Below are 25,548 nucleotides of genomic sequence, written 5' to 3'. Positions count from 1 at the left end.
CATTTCGATCTATGATTAATAATCTTACATAATTCGAGAAGACAATATTCACATTTATACTTACTCTAAAACTATTTTGTATACTCATTCAATGTTCTAATCCGCCGGTTGCGAAATAATAATGTTCTGTTTCTCGATCAACACAGCCCAAACTATGGCTTGCATGCACCAATGTCAAGATTGTGTCGTATTGTAAACTTGAGACAAGATCTGGACTTTTTTGGTGTAAGTCTTTATAGATTTGAAAAATCATTAAGATAGACCGGATCTTGTCTTGAGGTAGTAATTTTTTTTTTGTCCTAGCTTTAATTTTATTTTGTTGTATTTTATTTTATTAGTGCCTGTATTTATTGTAAGACATTGTATTTACCATCGTTAGAATGGACTGCATAAGTCCGTCAAATAAATAAAAATATAAATAAATAATCCGCTACAGCTCTAGAGAAGCCATTTCGCTCTATTGTATAGAACTAAAGCGTTGCAATTTGGCTTGACAACAGACGTGTAATGAACACGACGGTGTCGTCGCTACGATTGCGATTCTCAATCTGAGTACCTAAGGTCCATTGTTTTGCTGTAAACTATAGCTTAATTCGTGATTAATAATCCTAAAATGATTTTTGTCTATATGGGGCGCTCCATAGCGTTGTTACATTGAGATTTTACAGATTTATAATATTATTTACACTAAATATTGAGTTTTTCCACTGATATTTCTTGGTGGAACTGCATTTTAATTATAATAATAAAAATACTTTATGGTTTTTTTTAATAATTTTTTTACCAGTGACCGGGTTTCGTCGTGACCGACATCGTCAGACTTTGACATCGTCGACATCGTCAGACGTCAGAAAAAAATAAAATAAATAAAAGTGGAATAAAACTATAAAGTATTTCTATTATTATACTTATTTACATTGTTTAATTATTTATTAAAAGAAAACAACAGTCATTGTAACTAAAAAATTACAATGTTTACAAATAAACCAAAATTATAGGCCAATTATAGTTTTCTAGGTATAAGTAAAAACAATGCAACAAAAAAAATAAGAAAAAAAGCGTACCCGTGAAAAGCCACTGCGTATAATTCCACTTGTAAAAAAAATAAAAAAAATAGTTATAATGACAAGTGCATATGTAAAGTTCTTTTTTGACTTTCAAAAATGTATATTTTGTTAGATATGCAACGAGCTGATCCCGGCAATGCTTTGCTATTGCTAGATTTGAGTACATGCTCGTATATATAGGAAAAAAGATTAAATTGATAAGTAGGAACCTAGGTACTTGTTTATGTTTGAATTCCAAATTTAAAAATAATAGAAATTCAAATATTTTATTTAATTAGTTGTTATGTTTGAATTCCATAACATAAAATAATCAATGATTTTCAAATAAAGAATTATTTTGGCAAATGTCAAACTCTGCTCAGGGATGCACTTTATTTAGGAATGCGATTTTCAAAAATGTATAAAACGTCAGTTGATATTATTTTTGTATAACCAAAAATCCAGTAAAAAGAAATAAATTAGTAGAAATTATAAGGAATTCAATGAACTAATCTGATTACGATACATACAAAAACGAATGTTGTTTGTAAACATTCAAAAACGTTTTTTTTATACACAAAAAAATTACCTCCATCCATTTTTTTTTGTATCCGTATTCTCGGCGAATGCAACCCTGGTGATGAATAAAAAAACATTTGCGCTCCTAACTTTTTTGTACTTACTAAATTGAATAATTTATGAGCTATAAACCTTCTCGCGGCAAAGACGTACATTTATCTGAAAACCGCACGTAAATCGGTTCGGTAGTTATCGAGTTCATCGAGGAAAACCATTCAAACATTGTCTTTTATATACATAGATTGTCTTTTCTTCATGTAATTATGTTCTGTTTGTTCAGTTTCTTGTATATACATTAGTGTTGTAATTGGCTTAGGCCGTAAATAAAAAAAGTGAATACCTATTCGATTATATAAATTAACGTATTAAGTGTTAACATAAAGTTGCGTCCGTTTTTTGTTTAAATAAAAACTTTTTATGATTTTTTTTAATACAATAATTCCGTTCCCCACCGCGTAGCTGTGTCCTCGTATATCCGTACCATACATTAATTTTCAGGTCATTTAACTGCTCGCGCACATAAATATCTCACTCAGTGTTCCATAATTAATTTAAATTTAAACAATATAGTTTAAGCGGCGAGTCCACAACAAATTAACTATCTCGATAATCAGCTTAAGTTATTTTGTATTTTTATCCGCCTCGTGGTCTAATGGCTAGCGCGTTTGTCTCCCATGCGTGAAGTCTTCAAATAAATAAATAAATGAACATATATTTTTTAAAAAGTAATTTAAGTTTGTAAGTGAAGATTCTTGATGGAAGTTCATTGTAATTTATTATATAAATAAAAGACGAGTGATACTTTAATCCACAAATTTGGAATATCCAGGGACACTAAAAATAAAATAAAATACTTAAACTCATAAAAAAGCATTATATCAACTCATTAGTTAACCCGAAGAAAAAAAAAAGATCTTTAAAATAAAAATAACTTTATTTAGTTTACTTTCATATAACTTTGAATTATCTATCCTTACCTCTGTTTTGTATATATACATTGAACTCCTTAATAAAGATACCAGTCTCGAAGATGTCGCGAAAGCGATGAAACCGGTATCTGAATATTCTAAATTTGTGGATTAAAGTATCACTCGTCTTTTATTTATATAATAAATTATAATATAAGTTCCTGGACGTTCGATTGATCTAATGTCACAAAAACATTACTAAAAATACGCTGCAGTTGGTACACCAATGTAGTTCCCTTTGCACCAGTATACGCTAAAAACCATGATGACGATAATGTATTTATTTTTAATCTCGTCTCCAGACAGGTGAGGAATACAGTTATATTCGCAAAATAGTCTCAGAATCGTAGACGAGTGTTTTCGACTCGATGGCTACTCTCTAGTAAAAATTGTTTGGAGTGGAGATAGGTCCGCCTTGTAGTGTAGTATTCGCGTTTATCTACCACGCTTGAGGTCCCAGTATCGATTTTAAGCGTGGTCGACTACGACATTGTTAAAAGTGTTTACAATAATTATTTATTAATTCATATTTTTTCTATAATAAATTATGATAAAAATAAATAATCATAATTAATAATAAAAATAATGTGACCTCTCACTTAACAATATACTTAAAAAATATATTTTTTTACATTTGAGAATAAACACTCAATAAACAGATATAATCAACAAAATGTTCAGACAGTTTAAAACACTACGTGTTTATAGGTGCAAAGGTTTTCACGGTTACTGTTATTAATTTGTTTCTTTTGGGTGATACCGTGTGTGCTGGATTTGTTCCGACGTTTCGGCTACCATTGCAGGAGCCATCTTCAAGGTAAACTGAGTGTTTTGTAGAAAAAAAAGTATGTGTTTAAGTACTAGTAATTTGTACCGTGTCGCAGTCGGCAGTAGGCACATTTCTATTAATTTTTGTAGTATGTAGTGCTGGGAACCATGTTGAGTTTAATTTCAGCCCATCGTCTTTGTTTATGTTATTCGACATTAAACAAAATGCACTACTACATTATTACTTCCCTATCCGCACCTACTGGTGTATAAGGCATTGCAGTGGAATTCCAATTGCAATGTGTCGGTAATTATTTGTAATGTGTCAATATAAGTTGTGTCAGTTTTTTTCCAAATGAAGAGAGCAAGAGGACACAAAAATAAAAAATGCAACATATTGATCAATAATGTATTCTCCTTCATTATTTTTATACAAAATAGTCAATAATTCATAGCATTTTCACCGTACGCTACGCAAATACCGCGAGCAGCTTTGGCAGCTTTATTTCCTGTATTGAACGCGAACAGAAATAGATATTGAAAATGCTCGCTTTCGTCCTGTGAACATTAAATTTTGAAGGTTTAAAATATAATAAAATATTACATGTATTTATTTAGTAACATAAAGGAATTTTATTAAACATTGTTTGAGACATAAGACACTCAACACAGGACCTTAAGTCCCATGGAGTTGGGACGAGCGATTAGTTGACATAAAAAAAGCACAATATCTTGTATACCAGAAAATTTTCTTTCGAATAACATTTAACCATTACCTTTTCTTAAAACTTTTGGTGCTTCTTTTTAAATTTGGAATGAAACGGACGCAACTTATATTTACACCCATTCACCATACCATCATTCTATTTTATTGCATTAAAAAACAAGCAACTGAAAAATATTTAACTTCAACCTGGAAATATTATTTTTGATTTCCTGGGATTCGACCCGGAACCTGAGTAGACGAACGTCCTAACCACTAAACTACGACACAGATTTTAATAACTTTGATTTTCACCTGATCAAACCAAAAACAATTAGATATATTACATACTCGGAGTAATAACGGACTATCGCCATGGAGCCGCCTATATGGACAAAAATCATTTTAGGATTATCAATCACTACGTTAGTTACAGTTTACAGTAAAACAGTAAGCCGTAGGTACTCGGGTTGAGAATCGCAAGCGCAGCGTCAAAATCGTATGTTACACGTTTGCTGTTAAACCAAAAATTTGCTACGCTTTTGTTCTATGCAATAGATCAAAATGGCATATTTATAGCTTTAGCGCGTTATTACTCTGATCTCTGATAATATATACAATATAATGAAAACAGTATAATCAAACAATACAAATAAATTTAATATAAATACAAGTTAAATATAAATTAAACAAATATTAATACTTGAAACAGTAACTTTGTGATTGTCCATGTTGAAAAATATAAAAAATATTTGATTTGTGTAAAATCACTTTATGTATTTAATATGTCGACCGGTTTTATTTTTTTTATTTTTTTATTTGAAAATTTATTTATAAACCCTTACGGATTATTACATTCATATTACATAAAATAATATATACATTTTTAATTTATACTCTGTTGTTCAAGATAATATTTTTTACGTCTTTTGAAAAGTTTGTCTGAGTCTTTTGTTTAGTTTTGTCTGGTAGTTTATTATGTAATTTCAGTCCCTGGTTCATTAGTCTTGATTGTCCTTGTCTTGTTTTAGAAAGTTGTAGATGGTATTTGTCTGATATTCTCGTATTATGTCCATGTTGACTACAATTTTTTACTAGTTTTAGTTCTTCGTCTACGTATGCATTTAAGATTCATACTTCTTTTTTGTAAGAAGTAAAATATTGAATGTTGTTTTATTTTAAGCCTTGACAAAGGAACATTCGTGTTTTAAAACCGGTCGGCATCTTCTCTTAGTGCCCTGTCAGGTATCTCCAACGTTGGCAATCACTCTGGCAAAGGTCTCTCTATGATGTGCTGCGCGGAAAATCTGCTCCACAGTCCTGAAGCCAGTCCAGTCTCGTATATTTCGCAGCTAGGACATCTGTCTTCTTCCAGCCTCTCTGTGACCCCCAATCTTGACTTTCAAAATTAAATGAAGCAAGTGGTACTTTTTTCCACGCATTATATGCTCCAGATACAAAATTTTACGAACTTTTATGGTGGTTAAGAGTTCTCTGTTCGTTTTAGCTCGACTTAAGACTTCTGAGGTCGTTATCAGGTCAGTCCAAGATATCTTAAGCATTCTGCGATGCAACAACACCTCAAAAGCCTCTAGCCTGTTTATAATGTTCACCTTCAGAGTCCAAGTCTCACAGCCATACAAAAATACAGACCGCACATAATATTTTACTAATCTTTGCCTTATTTTCAAGTTTAGATTTGCATTCCAGAAGAGGGAGCAGCTCTTGCTGTCTCAATTCTGCATTTAATTTCTTTATCTGGGTCGAGGGTTTCTGTTAGAATGCTGCCGAGGTACTTAAACTTGTCCACCTTTTCAATGTCACTACCCTTTAATTTGAGAGAAAATGCGGAGTAATTAAGTCGGCCAAATATTATCAATTTTGTTTTACCAACATTAATTGTTAAGCCCAGTTGTTCGCCAAATGCATCCACACTATTTAACAGCTCTTAAAGATTGGTAATGGTATCCGCCAGCAAAACAGTGTCGTCAGCGTACCTGATATAGTTGATTACACCTCCATTGATCTTCAGGCCTCTTTCACTGTTGTTCAGCGCTTTCAAAAACGTAGTCCGAATACAAGTTAAAAAGCAAGGGAGACAGAGTACAACCTTGTCGCACTCCCCGCTGAATGAGTATTGCATCTGACATTTCATTTCTTCGTCTGATTTCAGCTGTTTGATACCAGTATAAGTTTTGGACCGGTCGGCATATTAAATGTATTTTGTGATTTTAAACAAAGTAAATATTTTTATATTTTAAATTTACTATTCAAAAATAGTCGCTCCCGCCTAAAGAGGTAAGTCACAACTGCGACCTCATTAAGACGACAGTGTGCGTCACTACATAATTCCCATGTGGGTGGTTTGCAGAGGTAGGGACCGCGACAGATACTCGCACAATGGTCACGTGTCTGTTTTAGGTTAGCTTACAATGTACAAGTAGGAACTATCTGTTTGCATTATTAACTTCAAACATTTACCGGCAGAGATAAAGGCACCGGTGTTTCTACTTTTACATGCGTAACTATGCTATTAGCGACAATGCATTCCACATACCGTATTCTAGAGGCAAAACTGACTTAACTTCGCTTGTGTCGGTTTTACGCAGAGGCCACACTAATCTTAAAGTTTAAATACATAATTTTGTTTTATATTACATGTGTAGTTATGAACATATTACAACACACATGAAAAACATCTTACAAAAGGAAATCTAGAAGTCTAGGCATCCACAGGGCTTATGACCTGTTATTGGCTGGTTTAAGTAGCCACTGAAATAACCACAGAAAAAAAAGTGGTTATTTGTGTGGTTCCGTGGCGAGTGTCTCGGACTCACGGCTCAAATGTCCGTGGTTTGAATCACACTCTTCCCGTACTTGATTCCCATTTTCTAGTAGTGAGTTATTTGCAAATAATTGAAAATGCCCCTTAAAATTAAACATTTGGGTAAATCATAAAAACGCAAATATTTATTTAAAAAAATCATTTCTGATTATATTACTTGCATATAATAATAAAAAGGATAATATTAATCATGGTTTATTAACAACAAAAAACAGTTTCTTTATCTACTACATACACACTTAGGTAATAGATTTCTCTCGATTATGTCTAGTCTGCCTAACTAGGTACTACCTTTTTTAAGTAACTTACTAGGTAAAAAAAAAAATTACACCACTACCTACCAGTGAATTTATTATAAAGTTATACAATATATATACATATATATTTTTTTATTTTTTTTATTTTTTTTTATTTTTTTTTCTATTTTTTATTTAATTATACCATTTATTATTAAAGAATGTTTTTGAGTAATTTTTTGATTTTTCTCTGCTTTAATCCAGTAACCAATTTGAAAAACAAAAATTTACATTTATTTTGTTCTTATATGTCATCAGACCACCTTTTCTGAGGCCTGCCGACACTTCTTATACCCGTTCTGGGTCGCCATTACAGGACTTTTTTGGTCCATCTAGAGTCAGTGGTTCTGGCCATATGACCAGCCCAGATCCGTTTCTGGTTGGCAGCCCTGTGGAATCCATGTATTGGTTTTTCTGTCTCTCAACGAAATACTTAGCATTCTCCTTTCCATGGCTTTCGGTGTCACAGATAATTTTTTTTCGTGAACACAAAAGTTTCACACCCAAATGTCAGTACAGGGAGAAAAAAAAAACAAATTAATGAACAGTTTTTGTAGATTACCAATAAAATAAATCACGGCTTGCCACTGAAAAAATGTTATCAAAAGTGAAACAAAATGCAAAAGATCACACTTTGTTCGAAAAAAAATACACTCTACAAGACAGTGTGTTTGCTTTTACATTACACTATTTATATTATTTGTGTATAAAGTAAGTTAAACGCTGTCGAAATGCGATTTTTCAGTCGAATGTGTGGTAAAACGATGTATGATAGGTGCACAAATGTCGAGATCCTGGAACTATGTAAGGCTGAGACTTGCGTTATCGACAGAATCAAGAAAGGGGTGCTGCGTTGGTTTGGATATGTGGAGCAAATGGACAGCGAAAGAACGGCTAAAAAGATCTGCGATGCGAATTTTGATGGATGCAGAAAACGAGGAAGAACGAGAAAGACATGGCACGATCAAGTCCATCAAATACTTGAACGTGGACGAGTTAAGAGTTGAAATAATCGGAGTGCGTGCATAAGAAGATTTAGGAATGTAGAGGAAACGAGGTCTGTATGCAAAGACAGAGTGATATGGCGTTCTATCCTCTCTGCCTACCCCTACGGGGAAATAAAAAAAAGTTTGTTTTAGTTAATAACAAGCCTTCAAATGGAATGTCAATAAGACGAAAGTGAGCAATTTTGATATCTCTTTCTGATCGCGTTCAATCTAGGAAATAAAACTGCCAATGCTGGTCCCGATATTTGAGAATGTGCGGTGAAGATGCTACGAACGAATTTGTTCATATGTCATAGCATCATCGTACAGTCCGCAAATATCGCGAGCACCTTTGCCAGCTTTATTCTCTCGAAAGATGTGTCGAAAATGTTCATTTTCGTTTTCTAGACATTCCATTTTGAAGGCTTTTGTCAAATAAAATAATAAATGTAATGTAAAAATAAAAACAGTATCTTTTACAGCAGAATATTTTCTTTTTTTTCTCGAATTTCGTTTTCAGTTTTTATTTCTTCTGGTTCTCGTTTTAAAATTTTGAAAAAAATGGGCGCAACTTATGTTAACAGACTATTTATTGTTCTTATTTATTTACACAACATACTCCAAAATACCGTCAGAACAGTTGTTCCAATACATGAAGGTGCTGGATATGGGACAACTGTACCCAAAAGAAGCACTTACACACTTCTGGTCGAACAATAAGGAGAGATCTTAGCAAAATGTTTTTTTCAGAGCACGAATCATGTCATACCCAAAACCCTTATGACTTTTGCTCAAAGACACCTCTCATTTGTCGCACCGAGAGTGTTCAATATTTTGGAAGAGCGTATTAAGCTCTCAAAGACAAAAAAACATTTTTGAGACGGGAGTTGAGGACTGGATTTTCCTTAGTGGGAGGGATTTGAGTGGCAAACTCATTGATGATTTTCCGAATGTTTGAGTTTACTGTTTACCATATTTATGTGCATTTTTTTTTTTAATATTGTAATGTTTCTGATCCCATAAAATATTTGCGATTATATACTCATGTGTCTGTGTCAACTAATTGCTCATCCCAACTCAACACAGGGATTGGGATTTATGTATTTACTTAAAATTCTCAACTCACTCTTTGATGCGCCTGAACTACTGAGCTCGATAAAATTAAATATCCCAACTAGAAACCTCAGACAAAACTTACTCTTTCATACCGATAACTATATAACTAACTATGCTTTTCATTCCCCTATGCCCAGAATTCTTAGGACTGCCAACAAACATACCAGTCTTGATTTCTCTGATAACAAGTTGACTTCTTTCAAACGATCACTGAATCAAATTCAATTGTAAACACCTCTCTCCCGCTTCCACTCCCTCAAAGTCTACTATAAACCATTGAGTCTTTCTAATTTTGTTATAATAATTTTCTATGCATAAATGTGTCCATAAAAATGCCCATTGGGCGTATATATAAATAAATAAATCATGTGTAATAAACGCCTATATAAATGTACTTTCTGTTGTTATTCGTAATAAAATAAAATACGTCGGTGGGCTCACAGATTTGAAAATAAAGTCATGTGATTATATTATCAGATGCGGATTTTATCCATAAAGGATAATGGGAAATCCGTCTAGTCATCCCTCCACGTGGTCCTTGAATGAGTGCGCGTGCGTCGTATCGAGACGGCTCCTTCGATCGCACACCCCTATTTCCACCCTTGAAATTTCACTCCCTTCTATAGAATACAGATGTGGCTACAGGCTCCGTATTATATATCCTAGCAACACTTTCTCTGCTGTATTCTGAACACAGGGATTTGTTAAATAATTTAACAGCTTCTTTTTATTTTATGTATTAAGAATACAAACAGGTGAACAGGTTATAAAGTTTATACTTAAAGACAAATAAATAGAATACAGTTCCTGGCATTAAATTTATTTATTTATATATACGCCCAATGGGCATTTTTTGGACCCTAATAATTTATACATAGAAAATTATTTTAACAAAATTAGAAAGACTCGATGGTTTATAGTAGACTTTGTGGGAGTGGAAGCGGGAGAGAGGTGTTTATAATTGAATTTGATTCAGTGATCGTTTGAAAGAAGACAACTTGTTATCACAGAAATCAAGACTGGTATGTTTGTTGGCAGACCTATAAATTCTAGGCATAGGGGAATGAAAACCATAGTTAGTTCTATGGTTATCGTTATGAAAGAGTAAGTTTTGTCTGGGGTTTCTAGTTGAGATATTTAATTTTATTGAGCTCAGTAGTTCAGGCGCATCAAAGAGTGAGTTAAGAATTTTAAATAGGACTATAAGGTCGGATTTATTTCGACGGTCTTGAAGAGAAGATATATTAAATAAAATTTATCGGGCTTAAGAAAGAGACTGCCGGCGTAATCGGCAAACTGCGACTTTGTAGAGCGTCGTCTTTGTTAAACATACATGCATACAGATACCGAACTCCTGGGATAGAAACGACGCTCGATTAAGTCGGCAGTCTCATTCTTAAGCCCGATTTATTTTATTTACTACCGAGTACTGTGCATGGTATATATTATAGCCGGCCATTCTTGAGAAAAAATTGTTTTCTCAAGATAAAAATACTTCATTTCAAGGTAATTCACCAAACGCACGTCATCACCAAAACTATTTTGAAAACCATCAACTTTTCTGCTCAGACAAATTTAAAATACACATTTAATCATGATATTCACAACCACAATACACGACATTCAAAAATCTTCATGTATCTTAATTTCGCTCAACGAAGTTCGGAAATAAGTCCCTGGAAAATATTGGAAATTCCCTATTCGATAAACTGCCCGATGAACTAAAAAACGAATAGTCAAATAGCAAATCTGAAAGTATGCGATATAAAAATATTACTTGAATCTTTTCGATAGTGATAAATATCAATATAATTTACATAAATAGTGCATAGTACTGTGTTTTATGTTTCTAAAGTCTGTTCATGATTACATGGATTTCCTAAAAAAAAAACCAGCCGCCTGATATCAGACGGAGAATAGCCTTTTTCTTACATATCATTTTAATCTAAATGACACTGTAGAATAATAGTGAATTGACATTTATTAGATTTTTTTGTATCAATTTAATATTAAAAACATTAATATTTTTAGTTTGTTTTATAAAACTCCATAGTTAATGATATTGATAAAAATATCAATAAAAATGCCTCGGGTAATAGAAATATATATTTTGAAATAAATAAATAAAAATCTACACGGCATAATAAAATTTTCATACTTTCATAATAAATTAAAGTCTTTTTTTATAAATACAAGGTACAAAAGAACAATTAAAAAAAGCAAGACCAATTACATATTTCACATAAATTTATTATGAACTCAGGAGGAGAGGGAAAAAAAAAAAAAAAAAAAAATACATGTATTTAAAAATGAAATAAAAAGTACATAAAAGGGAGAAGAATTGCATAGCTCCAACTTTACTTTCCTCCTCTCCCTCTCTGTTTCCATTAATTAACATATATATTTCTTAGTAAAAATTCACAACCAACAATAATTAAATAGATACAGGTAGTAAAAGCTAAAAGGATCAAATAGCTTTTCAATAAAGCCCACTTTTTTATTTAAAAATTAACCAATCATGTAACGTTCAATCTCCTAGCACGTCTTATTCATAATCCCCTCCCCACACAACATTTTCAAATTCAAGTCAGTCCAAATTTTTATATACAAGGACTGGATTTCACCTCCTAGGGAGTTATTAAGATTGACGAATTATTACAACAGAGATAAATAACATTTTAGAGAAAAGAATACGAAAAATAAGGCAGTTACAGAGCTTATGATTTGTCGAATACATTTTGAAACCACGAAAGGCTAAAAAGCCCAATTACGGTGGTGAATCACAGCACAAAACACCCAGGCTTGAGAAGCATCATTTTTTTTTTTGGTCTCACCGGTAATCGAACGCGAAGCCTTCCGTCCACGAGTCAGTGAATTAGTGAAATGACTATCTTATATTAAAATATAACAAAAAAATAACACGAGGTTAAAACTAAGGGCGTCCTTATTTTGATACGAAATAAGTTCTATGTTCGAGAACTTTCTCCTAAGGTACCAGATGTTGGGTGATATATTAGGACATTTAGCTAGTACACCTTGAAGACACGTGGAACAAATGAGAAAGGCACGAAATATATAAATATAAATCACAGATTTATGAAAAAAACAAATTGAAAGTTAAAATACTATTACTTTTTTTTAGTTCAGTTCAGTACCGGAATACGGCGTTTATTGGCAAAAATTAGAGTACATACTTGCAATACAAAAGTTGAATAAAATATACATTTGACATGCGGAATCGAAAGAAAATATTTCTAGTTGCCTTAGAAGAATATTACTCTAATATATTAAAAATGGCAAAAAAATACAAAAAATTAAATATGTTTAAAAAACACAAAATATAAGTTAAAAAATTTCAAACTTAATGCATAAAATTATAAATATGAATCTTTAAAATTATTGCAACAGAGAGGGGATGCATTTTTTAAAAAGAAATATGGAAGTCTCGGCATTTGCAGGATTTATGATCTTTATTTACTCACTTTGTAACATTCACAGCTCTGCCTATGCTTAAACATTCATATCTTCTCAACTCTTTCTGATGATTTTTGTGAAGTCAAAGGGCTAAAACTGTCAGATGAATCTCACCCACATCAATAAAGGTACCAACGTTATAAGCCTAGGTGAGATTATCGAAATTTCACCTACAAGAACACGCCTAAAAATGTAACATAGTACATAATTGTTTATACGTATTTTTAGACGAGTTCGTTTTATTGACAGTATATTGAATATGTACAAATATTTATAGACAGTTGCTGGTTTCTACCCTATAGGAATGAATTCGTAAATTCTAAAGCAAAGTTTGAGAATTAATAATATTCGTATTAGAGTACCTACTTTCTGTCCGGCAGGGGCGACTCGTCCATAAAAGTCATTAGGCGCAGCTCACCATTATATTTGACTATCGATAATAATATTTTATATTACTATCGATAGTCGAATAAATAATAAATATTCCTCCAAAAATAAATATAAATATCGACGCCCAGCCCGTTCCCTTGATTAGAAACTAGCTAATTACATCGGGTTATTTCTGTATACAAATATGTATACGGTATTTAAATTCTTAAAACCCAGTTAGTGTTTTTCCTTTTTGAGAAAGCTTGCAGATTACAGATATTATTTGAATTATTTCCTCCCTTGGGAGTAATGTAAATCTAAATTTGTTGCAACAGAGACGGAAAAGATTTTTGAGAAGGAAATATGGAAGTCTATGCATCGTGATAATGGTTTCAACTCTTATTTATTTTTTATTATTAGTATTATTATTTTTTTGTTTTTTTACAATAAACATAATTGATAAAACAAAGTATTAAAAAAATAAAGCATAGTTAAATAGCAATGAAATACATATTAATAGTACAAATAGTAAACAAAAAATTCCACAAAGGCATGGCCTGTTCGTGGGGTATACAAGAAATTTTATTTTTTATTTTATTTATTAATTACATTATACATACATTTGTTAAGGACAGAGACACAGATTATAGCGACACAATCAGGAACGACCCATGTCTGTGAACTTGCTCCGACTCGCTAGAAAATCCGTGTTGAGTCGGGGCACTTGTAATGCATTCATTACCATACATTCACACACATATATACATATATATTCGCACATACATATTTATATTATATTTTAAACATACATATACATATATATTAAGTTTATACACATCATTGATACTTAATGTTAATGAATTTTTGGTCCTATAATAAATAATGGACAGTTATAATATTTTTGTGTAACATAAGAAAGAAAAAATAAAAGATTCTGTAAAAGATAATATGGTATTTTTTTTAGAGTAATTAAAAAAGGAAATGAAAAATATTTTTAAAAAAAACACAAAAATATTCCTTATTATTAAAGGGCAACAAAATAAATCATAGAAAAGAGTTCATATCTTTACTTCACCAAAGTCAACAGATGTAAGAGTTGATGAAATGTGCATGTGAAAACATGGGCATAATTGTGAACGTTACACAGTGTGTTAAATGGCCACTTAAACCAGCCAATGACTTAATAAGTCCTGTAAATGCCTAGACTTCCATATTTTCTTCTCAAAAATGTTTTGCCTCTCTGTTACAACAAATGAAGATTTGACAACCCTATCTATTCCGGAGTACTTCGGGAGAAGCAAGTATACCACTTAAAGTTGATAATCAACTACTTGGATGAGGAAAAAACCCCGCTCAATCACCAACATGGATCTAGGTCTATTTCAGCCATGAAACTGGTGTAGTCTAAAGCACAGATCGAAGCGGAACAAAGGAATTTCTTGTACCAAGGTTGTTCAACAAGCTTCCCGCCCAGGTGGAGGGCTCTACTAATGTAAAGCAAAGAAGCAGACGATAAGGACTTCCTCTTCAAAAATTTAGACTTATCAGCAAAAAATGTGCTCGACTATTATTTCTTTTTTATACAATTCGCATTTTTTTTAAAAATTATATTTTTCTATTTTTCATATTAAATACGCGCCGAAAAACTAATGATGCGATTTAATGTTTGTTTACATTTAATGTATAGTAGAAAATATTTTAAAAACTTATATTTTCATAGAACTTCTCTTTTTACAACTCTTTCCCTACAACAATTTTGACGCTTGATGCTTTTTATATAAAATTAGTATCAGTCAAACCTAAATGATAATAATAGCATATGTCCAAAATTATCGTTTTTGAGTTAAGTATGCTGAAATCTTTCTGAATACACCGGACAATAAAGGACTTAACACAGGTTCTTGTGTGGTTAGAAGAATTCTTAAAAAACAGAATCCAGTACACCAGGATAAACAAAACATTGAGCGATTCAGTTTCCTCCTGTTTTGGCATCCCACAAGGTACTATTCTAGGCCGTATACTATTTATAATATATGTCAATATAATGTTCAATTTACCACTTAAAGGCGAAATCATTTCTTACGCCGATGATACTGTGGTGATTTTTAATGAAAAAACTTGGAATGAGCTTAATAAAATGGCTAATAAAGACTTAAAAGTTTTTAAAGAGTGGTTGGATCAAAGTTACTTGACAATGAATTCAGAAAAAAACCCACTACCTAACATTCACATTAAACAATAGAAATAGACCATATAGACCTAAAATCTCACGACAAAAACTGCGGAGACCATACAAACTGTTTTTCTCAATGTGTTACCCTGACCAAAAATCTAAGATGAAATATCTGGGAATAATAATCGACCAAAATATTAAATGGAAAGAACAAATAGATTCAATGTGCAAAAGACTAAGAAAATTATTCCACATATTTTTAAAGCTTAGAGGTATTTTATCGACGGATCAATTAAAGACAGTTTATTATGCTCTAGTACAGTCAATCATTCAATATGCAATAGTTGGATGGGGGGGGGCTTATAACGCTCATCTTAGACCCTTAAAAATTCTACAAAAAAAATCATTAAAATAATACTTTATAAACCATCCTTGTTCTCAACTACCGAACTGTTCAAAGAATTTAATGTTTTAAGAGTGGAGGATATCTACGGAAAAAGCTGTATGCTCCAGGTGCATAAGGAGAGCCTCCCATCGGACCGTATTACGGGAAGGTTGAGAACAGGATGCCTCGCTCTACCGAGAATTAAAACTACCACGGCCAAACATCATTATACTTACATAAGACGGAAGCTTTTCAATAATTTACCACAAAATCTACGTCAAGAAATAAATTATGGAAAATTTAAGGATAAATTAAAGAAAAGCTTCTTGACATAATTAACATTAACTGTATTTAAAAAAAAGAGATGTATGTTTAATATGTGCCCATGTTTACAAATTTTGTGTTTTTATTTAATTTTTATTTTAAGTGTTATATTTTCTGAATTTTTAAAATTGTTTAATTTTTTATTTATTTTATTATTTGGTTTTGCATTTTATGTTTTATTTTTATGTTATTTTGTAAACTTGCCAAACACAAGAGCTAGACTCTTTTTTGGCAAGTTCAACCTTAAGTGTTCCATTTTTCTACTGAATGTATTGTTTATTTATGCTAATAAAGGTTTTTAAAAAAATATATATATATATTAGTCTGCGCATTTGTCGATCTGCAAAAGGCATTTGATAGAGCTGACAGAGAGAAATTGTGGAAGGTTTTATCGCAGTATGGAGTGAATGGTAACCTGACAAGGGCTATTGCGTCACTGCATAAGGACAGCACAGCATGTGTTAAGGTGAATGGGTCATTCACATCGTGGTTCAACATTCCTAAAGGAGTCAAACAAGGATGTGTAATGTCACCATGGTTGTTCAACATATACTGAAAATAAATAACTGAAATATTTAAGAATGGGAGCAAAAATGAGTGGTATAACTGTTAACTGTCTTCTGTATGCGGATGATGCCGTGCTTCTTGCTAGCAGCAAAGAAGACCTGCAATTCTTGGTAACAAAAGTCTACGATGTGTGCGAGAAAAGCGATTTGTTTATGAATGTTAATAAATCGAAAGTGATGGGTTTTGAAAGGGATGAAAATATAACTAAATGTGAGATCAGCGCGAACGGAGATATTCTGAATCAGTTAGAAAAAATTGTATATCTGGGAAGTATGTTTACTAGGAATGGAAAGATCGAGAAAGATATTGAAAGGAGGGTGAGTGCCGGGAACAGGGTGAATGGTGCACTGAAATCTACTTTGGCAAGCAAATGCTTATTGCAGGAGGCTAAACTAGCAGTTCACAACAAGTTCTAGTGCCAACTCTAATATATGGGAGCGAAGTATGGAATTCGAAAAATGATGATGAAAGTAGGGTTAATGCTGTCGAAATGCAATCCCTCAGGCGAATGTGTGGTAAAACGATCTATGATAGATGCACAAATGTCGAGATCCGTAAAGTGTGTAAGGCTGAGACATGCATTATCGACAGAATCAAGAAAGGGGTGCTGCGTTGGTTTAGACATGTAAAGCCAATGGACAAAGAAAGAACGGCTAAAAAGATCTACGGTGTGAATGTTGATGGATGGAGAAAACGAGGAAGACCGAAAGAGACATGGCACGATCAAGTCCATCAAATACTTGAAGATGGACATGTCAAAAGTAGGAATAATCGGCGTGCGTGCATGAGAAGATCCATAAATGTAGAGGAAGCGAGGTCTGTATGGCAAGATATAGTGATATGGCGTTCTATACTCTCTGTCTACCACTACGGGAAAACGGCGTGATTGTTTGTTTGTTTAAAAAATGACTATACTTCATTTATTTAACACTTTATATTGTACTATTTATTTTATTGGGTAAACAAACAGTACGTATAGAAATAATAATAAAAACAATTATTTAATTTAAGATATAACAAATGTAAAAGATAAGAAATTAAAAATATGCATATGATAATAAAATTAATTGAATATCTGCTTCTCTCAATATTTATATTATTTTTTACTTAAATTGACACACATTGTCATAAAAAAATATCAGTCTCGGTAAATCTATTGTTAATTGCTCGGATATTCTAGGTATTGTAGATTGTTTCAAATAGTTTGTTTACGCGTTGTCTGTGTAAAACAGAAGATTTTGTCTTGTCGGTCTAGATGGCACACAAAATGGAAAGGAATATAATAATAAGACCATATAAGGGCGGGCATATTGTCTCAAGGAAATTTCCTCCTACCTACCCAAACTGTTCAGTGAACATATTCTTGGTCATATTCGTAGGCAGGATCTTTTGGTTTTATAAAAAATTATAAAAATTTACACTTTACTATGAAGAGAGGAGAGGAGAGGTGATGGGAAGGAAAGAATAAGGAGAAAGAAACAACACCACCTTTTAGATAGTGACATTTCAATCTATATGTTGTGCTCAAATTTAAGAAATAATAGTGGCGAAATGATCATTACGCCATTGTTTTTTCTGGAGAAAACAAAAACTTACTTTAAAACTAAGTACTTTAAGTTGTACCTTAATTTTTGGTAATCAATGCTAATTTGCTAATAGCGTTAGTGTGTTCTCCCATGTAAAAATGTTTTTTTGAGTTGTGCCACTATTATTCCTACACTAGTGTTTTAATTTTTTGTACTACAGTCTAAATTTTTTTTGTATTATTTAAATTTTTGTTATAATTTACCTAATTAGAATAATTTTCAAAAATAGTAATATATCCGTATCCGTTTATGTAGTATACTTTGTATAATAAACTATTTATAAATAGATACAAATTTGAATTAACTTTTAGCTGACTTCTATAATAAACAAAGGAGAGCAAGTTGTTTTGATTTATAGTGACATATATCGCATTTTGATTTTCTTTATTAGGCATCATCCTTATATTAAATTATGTATTAAAGATTGACAGTGATTTGTAGCATCTAACCAGAGGCATTAATATGGAGTTCTGATAAAGGTTATTTATTTAGATATTGCACTATTGATTTACCAAGTTATATGTAAATAACAAACATAACCCTTTGTACAAAGGTTATTCTATAATATATCAACAATAATTATCCATATAATATTAAAGATTATTATTCACATTCAAATATTTGGTAATAAATAGGTACTAGTACAAGGGACAAGCGGATATTTTTTTACTAGGTGCGCTATGAAATTATGTAAGTAAATACACGCCCCAAATTAATACATTTTGGCTAATGACACAAACAAGTGAACCGCCGACACTTGGTATTTTATGTATTAGGTGTTAAGATGAGTTAAAGTTGAACAATACATATGGTGCTTTTTAAAAACAAACGTCTCAGCACGTCTTGCAGCTACAGAGCGCATAGACAATTGGGATTCTAGTTCATTGCATGATGCCTAATAATGAAAATCAAAATGCGATATTTCTCACTATAAATTAAAATTACTTGCTCTCTTATATTTATTACTGACGTAAGCCAAAAGGTTTTTTTTTGTTGTATTTTTATTTATTTACAATTTTAAAAAACCCGTTAGGGTTACATTAGAAATTTAATATTGTCAAGTCATTTTATGTCTCGTCTAGTCTAGTTAGTTCAGTCATCATGTGCTTTTTCAGATTGATTTTAAATTTGTCTCCAGTAAAAGTTTTCAAGTAGTAAGGTAAGTCGTTGTAGTGTTTAAGTCCATTATGTAGTATTTTTGACTGTCCTGTGTTTGTCTTTGCTTTTTCAATATGATAGTGTTGTTGTTGTCTGGTGTTATATTTGTGTATGTCTGCATTTTTTACTAATATTATGTCGTCGTCTTGTATGTTTCCCAGTGTTATTTTGTGCACAATTTTTAAGGTCTCAATTTTAGTCAAGTAGTTTATGTTTAGTTTATATTTATAAATTATTTATTTTACAAAGTATGTTATATATATATACATGCACGGATATGTTGCTATTTTTTAAATTATTCTAATTAGCTAAACCATAACAAAAATTTAAATAATACAAAAAAATAAGACTGTTTTAGTACATAAAAGTTAAAATACTTAGCACCGCGGGAATAATAGTGGCCCAACTCGAAAAGTTATGTCCGTTTTTTTCCAAATTAAGAGTTTTATTTTTATATTATAGTATATTAAAGTATTATTCTCGGTTATTATTTTACAACAAATAAGCAATGATGTATTTTCTTTATTCTTTTTATTTGTTCTCAGAAATATTCCCAAAATTTTATTGAATACAGTTAAAATTTAATTAAATGTATTGAAACAGCGAGGGAAAACACTTTTGAGAAGGGAATATGGGAGTCTGGGTATTTACAGGGCTTATGACTTTCATTGACTGGTTTAAGTGGCCACTTATGTATTTTTCGTTATTTTTTTATAAAACTGACTTTTAAAAAAATATCAATAAAAATGCCTCGGTTAATATATTATTTAAAATAAAAGAAATATTCGCGTTCCTGTAATTTACCAATATATTTTAATTTTGGTGACTATTTTCAATGAGTTGTAAATAACTTACAATTAGAAAATGGAAAACATGTAAGGGTAAAGGTGGGATTTGAACCTTGGACCTCTGAACCGTGAGTCTGCATCACTAGCCACGGGATCACAACCCGATTCAAATAGTATAGTAAAACTTAGCTTATTTAAGTCAAGATTAAAATGTCACTATCTAAATATTTAATTTGTTCCTTTATCCTTCTTCTTTCCTTCCCACCCCCTCCCCGCTCTTCATACTATAGTGTTATTTTTTTTATCTTTTTATTAACTTTTATTTTTATTTTGTATAAAATTATATGATTTAATTTGTCCATGTACTTGTAATTTTCTCAAAATAAACGGTTTAGGTAAGTAGGAAGAAATTGCCTTACGGCAATATGCCCGTCCTTATATGTATATATATTGTTTATGTATATAACGTGTGAAATAAATAAATACAAGAGATTTTAATATTTAAAATGACATGATAAAATTTTTAAAGTCATTATTTAAATTTAGCGATTACTCTCAGGTAAAAATCCTGCTAAACGAATCGACTGGAGATTAGTCGGTCTCATGGTGTACTAGTTATTGCGTTTCCCAGGCATTGAATAAATAAATAATTGTTTAACAATAAATATCCATCCACTGTATTGTATTTTATCATGCTGTGTAGATTTTTGCCGTGGGTGAAATGGGCCAATCATGCGATATCACGCAGTGGGCTCGTGGTTTGCACGTGCACAGCGGTCCAGTCTCCATGAATGTATGATAGTGCCATAGTCCAGACAGAATTCATAAAAAAAAATGTACGAATAAAAGCCCAACCGCGTTTCTTCTTTATTTACGAAAGGTACAAGATATATTTGCCATTAATTCCGTCCGTACATAATTGCATGTAGCATTTATCGCTTTCTTTAGACGCAATTAACCATTACTACGAAGTAAACGATAAATAATTGTATTAGACGGCAAAGCGCAATGCACTTTTATCTTTTACCAATAAACTTGTTGAAGAATAATGCATCTTCTCGTGTTTGCACGCAGTGCATCTTAGAGTCAGTTGCACCAAAAATAATTCAGTCGAAAACAGTTTAAATTCAAACACTTGTGACGTTTTTGACAAAATTGACAAAATAGGGTATTTTTGTTATACTCTCTTCATTTTGACCTGTACCTTTTTTTAACTAAACTTTTTGTGGTGCAACCGCCCTTTTATAATATGGTCTCTTATGCGTTGCATTTAAAATTTTCAAAGCCATTCATAATTCAAAAAATATTTTTCGTAGTATAGTCTAACGCGTCTTAACACAATAACACCCTCTCGGACCCTTAGCGACACCTATCAAATATTTTAACTTTCCTTTTATATGTTACAGTTAAACTCAAACTCGACGGATTATTGATTGCCAGACATTTTCTAGATATGCAGCGATGCGGATAAGAAGAACATAAAATATTAAATAAAAAATGTACTTCTATAAAAACAAATAAATATAACATTAGTTTTATTTCATATTCACAACCCTCTAATCCAACAGAGACGATTAAAAAGACGTTTGAATAAAATGTAATATAATCTTTTTTAAATCAACGGCATGTAGATTTTAAATGCGTTTGTATTTTGTGAACACGCCAGCACTTTTTAATCGACATGCACACTATACCTAAAATTTATAATATGCTTGGAAAAATAATGATGAAAGTAGGCTAAATGCTGTCGAAATACTTTTCCTCAGGTGAATGTGTGGTAAAACGATGCACGATAGGTGCACAAATGTCGAGATCCGTGAACGATATAAGGATGAGACATGCATTATCGACAGAATCAAGAAAGGGGTGCTGCGTTGGTTTGGACATGTAGAGCGAATGGACAACGAGAAAACGACTAAAATGATCTACGATACGAATGTTGATGGATGCAGAAAATAAGAAAGACAGAGAAATACATGGCACGATAAGGTCCAACAAATACTTGAAGGTAGACATGTCAAGAGTAGGAATAATCGGCGTGCGTGTTAACGAAAAGGCGGACTGTAAATGAAAATCAAATTTCATTCAGTTTTGTGAATTGGGAAATATTTCAGAAAGAATAGGAACATGGAATGGATACCTACCTTTGATATGATCTGAATGTTCTTCAATTTTTGGCACTGGATCATAAAATGAACTATAAAATATAACAATGTTTTCCACGACGCGCGACGGTTCCAACCACTTTTTATCCGATTTTATGTAAAGTCAAAAATGTTGTTTTGTTTTTGGTCTAAATCCGAATCTTCTAATTTTGAATATCTTCTATCTTGGTGTTAGGTAGGTACCATAAGGATGGGTCAAAGAAAGGGTGGGAACGAAAGGTAATCGGCCAGGAATAATATCGATAAATGCTGTTATTTACTTAACATGAGAAGATGTATGAATGTAGAGGAAGCGAGGTCTGTATGCAAAGATAGAGTGATGTGGCATTTTATCCTCTGTGCCTATCCCTAAGGAGAAACGGCGTGATGGTTTGTTTTTTTTATTAATATGCTCCCATTTAAAACAAAAAATAAATTAAAAAATAAACAGGCTCAAAAAAAGACGTATGCTGAGGATTTGGCTTTTAGAACGTGATTGTCTGTATTGAGTTTATGTGTTTTATTTAGACCATTTTTCGTTTTTAATTTTCTATCGGTAACATATTTTTGACGTAAGAGGTAATAAAATGTGTTTATTTATAATCTTAGTTATAAGTTATAAGCACCCACTGACAAACTACGGTTATGCAGTTCAGTAGGACTTGATAGATTGTATTTTGTTGTTTAGCATGATTAAATAAAAAAAATGATTCATTTAACAAAATGATTGCAATAATCCACAAATGAAGTGCTACAAACATAAAAAAATAAATAAAATATTGGTTGCTGGTACCTACATAATATGACGAAAAAATGTTATTAATTCTGGTCAAGGTGTTTTGAGAAACAAACCAATGATTGCATTGACATTAATTAATTGTTTTCTACCGATGGTAAATGCGGGTATCCGCAATAAAAATTGTGTGAAATACGTAAGCGGATACATGGAATATTAATGAAATAAAAACAATAACAGTAATAGTTCATCCTTGACATAGCACATCATTTTTCAGCTATTCCTTTTCCGTTTAAGGTGCTAGACTTTGGAATGAGCTACCTCTTTTTATAAAAAATGCACCTTCTCTAGCCACCTTCAAAAAACGCCTGAAACATTATTTTATTTTACTTATGTTCTTCTTTCTCTCTTCTTCAAAATTCATTACCTGCTTCCACATTCCTCATTCCTAAACATGTATAACATAATGTACCTTTTTTAAAGTTTATAAATTGAAGCCTTATCCCCTCATTCAAAAAATTGCTATTTTTTTGAATTAATTGGGTTTTCTAACGTATGTATCATTTGATATACATTTTCATTTTTAGTACGAATTTTTGACTAACTCTTCTTTTGACCAACCTGTTTTTTGGTTGGCTGGAAGATTGTTTTCAGCCATAAGTCCGCTAACGTACTCATACTTTACACTTGATATAAATACATAAATAAATGTATTCGTTATTATTAAAAATAGTTAAAAAAACATAGAAAGTACTGATTTTTACAAAATCTAATGTAAAAAATAAATTTTAATAAAAAATCCTCGAGTAAGTAATATTTATGCTAGATGAGAACGTTAGTGGATTTCTCTTGAAAATGTCTTATATGTTGGCACAGAAGGTTTCAAAAGAATAACATTATATGAATAATTGTTTTTTAATGCTTATTTGTTTTAACCGACTTTTCCATGTCTAGCAGATTCGAGGCGTTCCTACCTCAGGACAATAATTACACCAACGTCCTGTCAGCATTTTGGTTTTAAAGAAAAGTCGATGAGTGGTTATATGCAAATATTTCATTATCCTCATTCACCTTTGGCATCCAGTGGTGCATAGGGCACTGCATTAATAAATCAAATGCATCATTTTTCGATCGTCTATTACATGAAGGTGACTTAATAAGTCGTACGCCAGTCCGGGAAAAATGAAATACTGCAGTTTGAACCACCTTTAAAATTAATATTTCTCTTCCACCCTGCCAGGGATCGAACCCAGCCCATCAAGAATCGTAGGCAATCAAACCAACTGTTTAACCAGAATGTCCTCAGAATCTTGAACTTCCCAAATTTTAATGTTTTTTAAAATATATATTTTAATTCCTTTTCTTGCCTTGGTTCCTCTTTCTCTCTCCTTCCAAACTCATTATCTTATTCTACATTCCTCATCGTTTAATATGTATGACATAATGTTCTTTTTAAATTTTATTATTATGTGCAAGCCTTATCTCCCAATTAAAAAACAGCTCTTAATTACTTTTTTTTATGCATATATTTTCCTTTTTTAGTACAAATTTTCGACCAACTCTTCTTTGGACCAGTCTGTTTTTTGGTTGACTGGAAGATATTGCTTTCAGCAATTAGTCTGCAAAAGTACTGATTCTCTGAACTTGAAGTTTTAAAATAAATAAATAAAAGTTAATTTGTTTTTGTTGCAGATACACTAACGATTGAAGTGAATGATCACATAAAAAAACTGGTAAGTTTTTATTTTATTACTAATAAAAAATTATAAAAAGAACTTCGAATCAAACGCTAGCATCCTGATCCATTATTACTTATTTAGTTTAATTAATTAGGAAATAAACTTAAATATTTATATCCTAATTGATTTCACATCAGTTTATCCTAATTGACTTTTTAATTACATTACTTTTCTTGGTCTATATAAAAATCCTCAACCCTTGTTAAAAACTATTAGCAGTGTTATACACCTTTTTCACTAAACAGCTATTATTGTTAGTATATAAGGAAACTTTGCAAATATTTAAGTCAGTCTGATAATGTCCTAACAAGGCAAAACGTGTCACATATATATTTAAAAAAAATGGTAGAATTAAATCAAATAAAAGTGTCTTATTTTTAATACCTTACTAAATTTTAATAATGGAATTTGACGGTAGTTCACAATATAATCTACATTTTGATAAAATTTGACATAAAAGCAGTATTTTCCAAGATGCCTGAACGAAAAAAAATACATTCAGGGGATAAAGGATGAATGTCAGTTAAATGAATCTGCTTGTAGTCTGTGGCTAGTGTCGTGAAATCAATGATCAAAGGTCCGAGGTTCGTACCCCACTATACCACCACTTGATTCCCATTTCCTGATAGTGTGTTCTGTAAAACTCGTTGAAAATGGCCACCAAAATTGAAATATGAGAGAAAAAAAAGAAAATTACTTTTAATAACGCGACAATTTAATAATAAAGAAAATAATTTTAGATTATTAAAAACAGTGTAAGTTATTAATATAAAGCAGGTTCTTTTTAAATTTATAAAA

General features: G+C 31.7%; 1 protein-coding gene across 1 annotated transcript in view; it reads left to right on the top strand.

Moving 5' to 3' along the window:
• Positions 1-25,548, top strand: part of LOC148280499 (uncharacterized) — a 215,475-nt gene that overhangs the window by 23,968 nt on the left and 165,959 nt on the right. The window contains exon 2 of the mRNA XM_088228285.1: positions 24,704-24,744. The gene's annotated coding sequence lies outside the window, so the exon portion shown is untranslated. The remainder of the gene's footprint in view (positions 1-24,703; positions 24,745-25,548) is intronic.

This window comes from Micrasema longulum, unplaced genomic scaffold (assembly GCF_059751315.1).
Source record: "Micrasema longulum isolate JH-2025_06_02 unplaced genomic scaffold, ASM5975131v1 h1tg000575l, whole genome shotgun sequence".
Lineage (NCBI taxonomy): Eukaryota > Metazoa > Arthropoda > Insecta > Trichoptera > Brachycentridae > Micrasema > Micrasema longulum.
Note: the sequence above shows the minus strand (reverse complement) of the source record. Positions and strands in the feature narration are given on the sequence as shown.